A 6,658-nucleotide genomic window follows, 5' to 3' on the forward strand; every position below is an offset into this window, starting at 1 on the left:
ACCTCCGCCTCTCAGGTTCAAGTGATTCTCCTGCCTCAGCCTCCTGAGTAGCTGGGATTATAGGGGGTGTGCCACAACACCTGGCTAATTTTTGTATTTTTAGTAAAGATGGGGTTTCACCATATTGGCCAGGATGGTCTCAAACTCGTGACCTTAAGTGATCCAGCCACCTTGGCCTCCCAAAGTACTGGGATTACAGGCCAGGTTAATTTTTATTGGGATAATAAAATAATTATTGGGGGCATAGTTTTTATTGGATAATTTTTATGGGAGGATAATTTTTATTGGGCAGTGCGGGGGTGGCCTTGTGCACTGCAGGGTGTTGAGGCACATCCCTGGCCTCTCCTTTCTTAGGTCAGGAGCACCTCCCCTGCCCATTTGTGACGGCGCATCCCTGGCCTCCCCTTTCTTAGGTCAGGAGCATCTCCCCTGCCCATTTGTGACAATCAAAGATGTCTCTAGGCTTTTTTGATTGAGAACCTCCGCTATAGCTCACAACGAGAGTGAAGGGTAGGAGGGAACTCAAGGTAGAAGCTCTTCATCTTGCAGAGCCAGAAGTAAAACCTCCAGATGGAATGGCCAACCTCCAGAAAAAAGACAGCACCCAGGACCAGGAACGCCATCAAGGGGATTTCGTGGTTTGATGGAAGGGCCATGATTTCAGCACTGGACGGCCAAGACTCAAATGTATCACTTATTGCTCTGCAGTGGTGTGGGGAAGTGGGATGAGGGTGGCAAATTGCTTCACCTCTCAAAAGGACATAAAAATACCTACCACACAGGGTTGTTGTGGGCATCGGCTGATGCATCAGTGTTCTCTCATATGATTGGTTGTTGTTTCTCCTCCTCCCTTGTTTCTAAGACCAGCAAAGCCAAGTTCTGCAGCGGGGCCATGTGACGGTTCTCCATCTTCCTGCTTACATCTCACTCATATGAAGTCCTTTCTCGCCCTCTAAACAGCTGGTCGAGGATGAGTCACCACCACAGGAGAGCCATATCCTAGAGAATGAAAGGGGGGTACATTGCAGGCAGAAAAAAACCATCTTGTAGAAGGGCACAGAGATACAGCAGAGTATGGAATATGTGGGAACAGTAAGTTGTCTGGAGCACTAACGCATACAGGATGTCTTAATCCCAAAAACTGAGGCTGAATGATACATAGTAACTGGATTTTGAAAGTTCTCAGTGCTGTCTGGAGAACTTCTACTCATTTTCCAAGGTCCATCCCAAAGAAGGAAAGATAGAGCTAGTTATAAGTGGATGCAAAGCATTCCGAGTGGGGTAATCCCAGGAGCTGGGGCCAACAGGGTGTTTGGGGACCAGCTTTTGAAAGGCCAAGCCCTTGTTGTGTTTCCACAGACATTCCTCACCCATTGTCATCCATCGCAAATGTCATCTTCTGTGTGATAGGTATTCCAGCTACCCCAGGCAACCTACTTAATCTCTTCTGCTCACTTTTCTGTGTTCTGTCACTCTTCTAATGTTACCTGTATTGTACTGTAAAAGGTTGTTCCCATGACTGGCTCCTCTACCAGGCAGTAAACCCCATGGTGGTAGTGGGGGCACAGAGCTGTCATCTGTGTATTCTGCTCACCTAGCACAGAGCCTAGATGACAGATATTGTCAGTGACCTACCCAATATCCATCCTTCCCATCTTACTTTCTAATAGAATCCCAGTGGGGCAACATGCTTAATTAATTAAAGATGTTCACGTCCCAGACTCCCTTGAAGCTCAGATGCCATACGACCCAGTTTGGGCCAATGAGATGCAAGTTGAACTCTACAGGGTGAGCTTTAGTAAAGCTGTTGTTTTCCTGATGAAAGGTCAGTTCCAGGGGGCTCTTTACCTTTGCCCCTCATTTCCAACCACCTTTATCCCATCTTCCCACCTAGAACCTAAGACTCCACACATACAGGTGGAGCTGTCCTCTTGAGACCAGGAGGGCGCAAGACACACTGAGGATCGCTGGGCGGATGCCTGGAGGGATCCTGAGTCCTCAGAACCTCCCTGAGCAGCTGCAGCAGCCCGGGACTTCCCTCGTCTGGATGGTTGTTAGATGTAAAATATAATCCCCAGTTTGATCAATCCACTGGATGGGCTTTTGCTACGTGTAAATGCAAAAGTGTAATGTAAAATGCAAAAGTGTAATGTAAAAATGTAAATGGGCTAAATGCTACACCCTGGCACATAACCAACGCTTAGGGAATTTTGATGATCCAGCTGAATGGCCAGCTCTTCCTCTGTGCAGCTTAGGCCGCTCAGCCTCCAGTGACCCAATAAAGAGCCATAAGGGGTGTACGACTTTGATGGACTCCTTCTTGGGTTAAAAAAATTCTCAGGTAGTCTCGTAATCCTCTCTTTTTTTTTAAAAATCTGAGACAGAGTCTTGCTCTTGTTGCCCAGGCTGGAATGCAATGGCACAGTCTTGGCTCACTGCAACCTCCACCTCTGGGTTCAAGTGATTCTCCTGCCTCAGCCTCCCAAGTAGCTGAGACTACAGGTGTGTGCCACCAAGCCAGCCTAATTTTTGTATAATTTTGTAGAGATGGGGTTTCACCATGTTGGCCGGGCTGATCTCGAACTCCTGACCTCAAGTGATCCGCCCAGCTCAGCCTCCCAAAGTGCTGGGATTACAGGCTTGAGCCACCGCCCCCAGCATCTCTCTATCCTTAATGTAGCAAGGACTCCAGGGCTTTCTCCTTCTGGGCACCTTTCTTTCTTAGAAGAGGCTAATTTTGGAGACCATTTCTAACTAGTTGATATACATTTTGGGGAAATCTGTGAAACTGTGGCGTGGGTAGAAGCATTGACTTTGGAATCGGTTCGACCATTTGCCTTTTCTTTCTTTCAACAAATACGTATGGATGGGCTGGAGGTGTGTGAGCATAAACAGTCCTTCTTAAGGAGCTTACATTCTAGTGGAAGAGCAGAGCTACACTGCTGAGTGACTGATTACAAAGGGAGGCAAGTAACACATAGAGCATGCCAGAGTGTACAAAAGGACTCTTCTGGTGTTCAGAGAAGACTTCCTGGAGGAGGTGGCCTTTAAACTGACATCAGCAAGTGACCTGGATCCAAATCTCCATCTGTCACTTACTACTGTAGTTGGTATACTCTGGCCAATCATTTATCCTCTCTAGGCTTCTGTTTCCACAATTGAAACATAGAATTTCTAACATTTCCCTCTTATATTTGTGCAGTTTAAATGAAACAATGTTCCTGGTGTGGCCCACAAAGAACCCTTCTTAGACGGTCAGTCACTCTTACGTTCTTTGTTTCAGACCAAGCTTCGGGTTTCTCCGGCCTGGGGTTGGTGTCCTCAACACCAGTGCTCAGGGTGGGCTAGACACTGTTGACCTCTGCCAGTTCAAACCTGTGTAGACAGGCTCGGGAAAACATATGCTGGGGAGGATGAGAACAAAGGCTTCAGGCAACAGTAAAAGTTAATTAAGTCCGCAGGGCCGACCCCAGGAAAGTCTCCATCTCCTCTGCCTTGGCCCCTTCTTTGGGGTGCCTCAATTACCCCAAGGCTTTACTGGAGTCAACCTAGTCAAAGGGATGGCTAGGGTAGGGAGACAGTGGGAGTCATCCCCCGGGATATCCTGGGGAGAACCAAAGACGCTGGGCTCTGAGGGGGCTGCACAGAGCAAAATGAGCTCCTTGAACTTAGGCTGTCTCTTCCCCAGTCCTCCCACCAGGAGGGCTGTTGGACAGGCCCACACTCAACAGAGAAACTCGGGGAAATCCACTTCCCTTCTTTGGCCCTCAATTTCCTCATCTGTAAAATAGGTAATTGGACTAAATTAGTGGTTCTTAAATTTTGCTGCACATTAGAATCATCTGGGGGAAATTAACTCCCCCAAATACCCAGCTGCTGCCCCCCAAACCACCGAAATCAGAACCTCTGGGGTGGAACCCGGCGTCAACACTCTAACCCCCTAGGTGGTCCCATGTGCAGCCAGTGTTGAGAACCAGCCGCCTCTGAACACCTTTCCAGCAGTGACAATAGATGCTGCTTCCTAGCTGTGTGAACTCAGAGAAATGACCGTGAAACACCATCCGTCCTCTTCCTCATCAGCAAAGAAAGAGTAAGAACAATACATCTCTCATGGAGGTATCATGGGGATTGAAAGGATGGATTTCTCTAGAGTGCTGATAGCAGGGACTGTGCACCATGGAAGGACTCCAGCAGGGGAGTCGGGGGTTGCTCTTGCTGCCCTTGTTATCGCTCTTATTGTGATCATGGAGAAGGAGGAGAAAGAAGAAGAGATGGGGGGCGCGGAGAAGGAAGAAGAAACTTCGCATTAGACCCTGAACTCTGTCGGTCTCCCCACCACGTCTGCCTTAGTCACAGCAGCAGAAGTAGGGCAAATTCAACTCTCACATACTGAAGAACCCAGGGGGCAGGTATGCACTGCCATTTGGGAGTGCTCCATTGGTGGAAAAGTGGGTGGGTAAATCCTCTCTCCTTAGTGGGGCCTTAGTGTTGCACTGTCCACACTGCCCAGCTTCTTTGGGGAGCTGCTAGAAGGCATCTTAGATATTACCTAGTTCTAGCTTCTTCTCATTTAAGCAATGAAGACTGTGAGTCACACAGAGGTTAAGTAATTCACTCAAGGACACACAGCCTTGCACCAAGCCAGGTCTCAAGTCTAGGTTTTTAAACAACAACAACAAAAATTTCAGTCTCAAAGTCATTTTTAAAAAAAAAAACTAATAACACTCTGCAGCCACCTCTCAGAGGACAAAATCCATCAGCATTAATCAGTCTTTTTTACTTTGGCAGGGATGCCTTATCTCTTCCTTCTAAGGAGACACAGTGCCTGCAGCCGAAAGAGCAATTGTGATAATTAATAATAATATTTTGCACTTGGAAATTTCCCCTGGCAGCAGCTGCTCTAAAAGCGTCTCCTCATTCAGCCACACATATCAGCCAATCGATCAGTCCACAGGAGCTCCTGAAGCCTCTGCTGCCGGCTCCACAGCCCTGCGCAGGGTCCTGGGAGGGACCCAGTTGCATGGAAACTGTTTCCAGCACTAGAAGAGCTTGTGGGGGGTGGGGGGCGGTGCAAAAGTGAACCGGACTAGAGGCTGTCACTAAGAAAGGCACCCGGCCTCTGCAACATCATTTTCCTCAGCACCGTAATAAAAGTCAGATATTATAGGAGCTTCCGTTTGATTTACTGTCCTGTTTCCTTCATCTGGAACCACGCCTGAAGTTCATTGGCCAAGGGTAACTAGCATCCACTCCACAAGGAGGGTTAAATGAGTTAAAACCTGTACAGCACAAGGCCATGCATATAGTAAGCACCCCGTAAATGCCAGCCTTTGTTGTTGTTAACTATATGCCTTGATGTCTGCATTAGCAAGGATCCCACTCAGAAACAGATGGAGTGCCCAAAAGGTTTACCAGGAAGACGGCATAATAAAGAGACTATTTTTGAGGTGTGGGCAGGGTTAAGGGAAGCCATAAAGGATAGTGAATAACTTTCTGGCAATCGCAGAAAAGTGTTACCGTTGAAGGACAAGACCTTAAGGCCCCAGGGGAGGGACGAGCTGCTGGTGAGAGCTGGAGCCACAGAAGAGGGAACTCCACAGGGGCTGTGGCCACTGCAAGACCCACTGGAGCCAGGCAGGTAGGAGTGGAGAGGAAAAAGGCCCCAACCTTTCTTCCTTCTTTCCAGTCTCTTCTTGGTACCTCCTACTGGAAGCCAAAGCCAAGGACAGATGATGGATAGGGTTTGCAGAGACTGGCCTCTGGGGACACAGAGCAGATCAGAGGACAGCAGATGATGAATCTAGCAAGGGGCGGGAAAGGCAGGGAGGGGCAGACAGTGATTAACCACAGTTAAGCACAACCAATAATTCAATATGGCGGCGAGGCTTTGGTGTGAATATGCAACCTTCCATGCCTGTCATTGGACCTGGAATATTGCAGTTGCGTTCTTACATGTCCTCCACACTCAGTTCTTTCCTAAACATTTTAATTTTTCTGGAGAATGTAGTATACCTGTTCCTTGTTCTAGAATTCTGGCCATGACCTTGGGCCAAAAGCTTTAAAGCGTTGAAGGTAGACCCTAGGAAATAGGTGTTAAACTGAGGGAAAAGGTACACTCATATCTAAACAGCCAAGGAGAGCGTCCTGAAAGCAAGGCGAGGTCACACCCTGCCTACCTGGAACTCCTCTCACAACTCGAACCTCTCCTTTCTGGGAAGGGAGCCTCTGTGCTGGGCTTACTTCCCGCTTGCTCAGTAACATAAAGGCTTCTTACCCTTGGGCTCTGCAGTTGGACAACTAATGTCTGGCTCTCAGCTGTCCACACTCAGGGGCTCTGCATTTTGGCAAGTCACTCAGCCACATCTGAAAATGGGGATAATAATTGTCCTAACCTCACAGACATGTTGTGAAAATTCAATGAGACCATGCACATAAAGCACTCAGCATAATGCCTGGCACATAGCAGGTGCTCAATAAACATTGGTTCTCATTACACCCCATAGATTGTTAGTTCCTTGAGGTCAGAGATCATGACTTTTCAACTCTGGACCTCAGTATGAAGGACAGTATGAATGACACATGCCTAGTAATAACTGTACAAAATAGGACAACCATTCCTATTTTCCCAGTGAGGCCTTGAGGCTCATGGATTTGCATT

The sequence above is a fragment of the Sapajus apella genome, unplaced genomic scaffold (assembly GCF_009761245.1).
Source record: "Sapajus apella isolate SASKATOON/1434 unplaced genomic scaffold, GSC_monkey_1.0 scaffold43, whole genome shotgun sequence".
Lineage (NCBI taxonomy): Eukaryota > Metazoa > Chordata > Mammalia > Primates > Cebidae > Sapajus > Sapajus apella.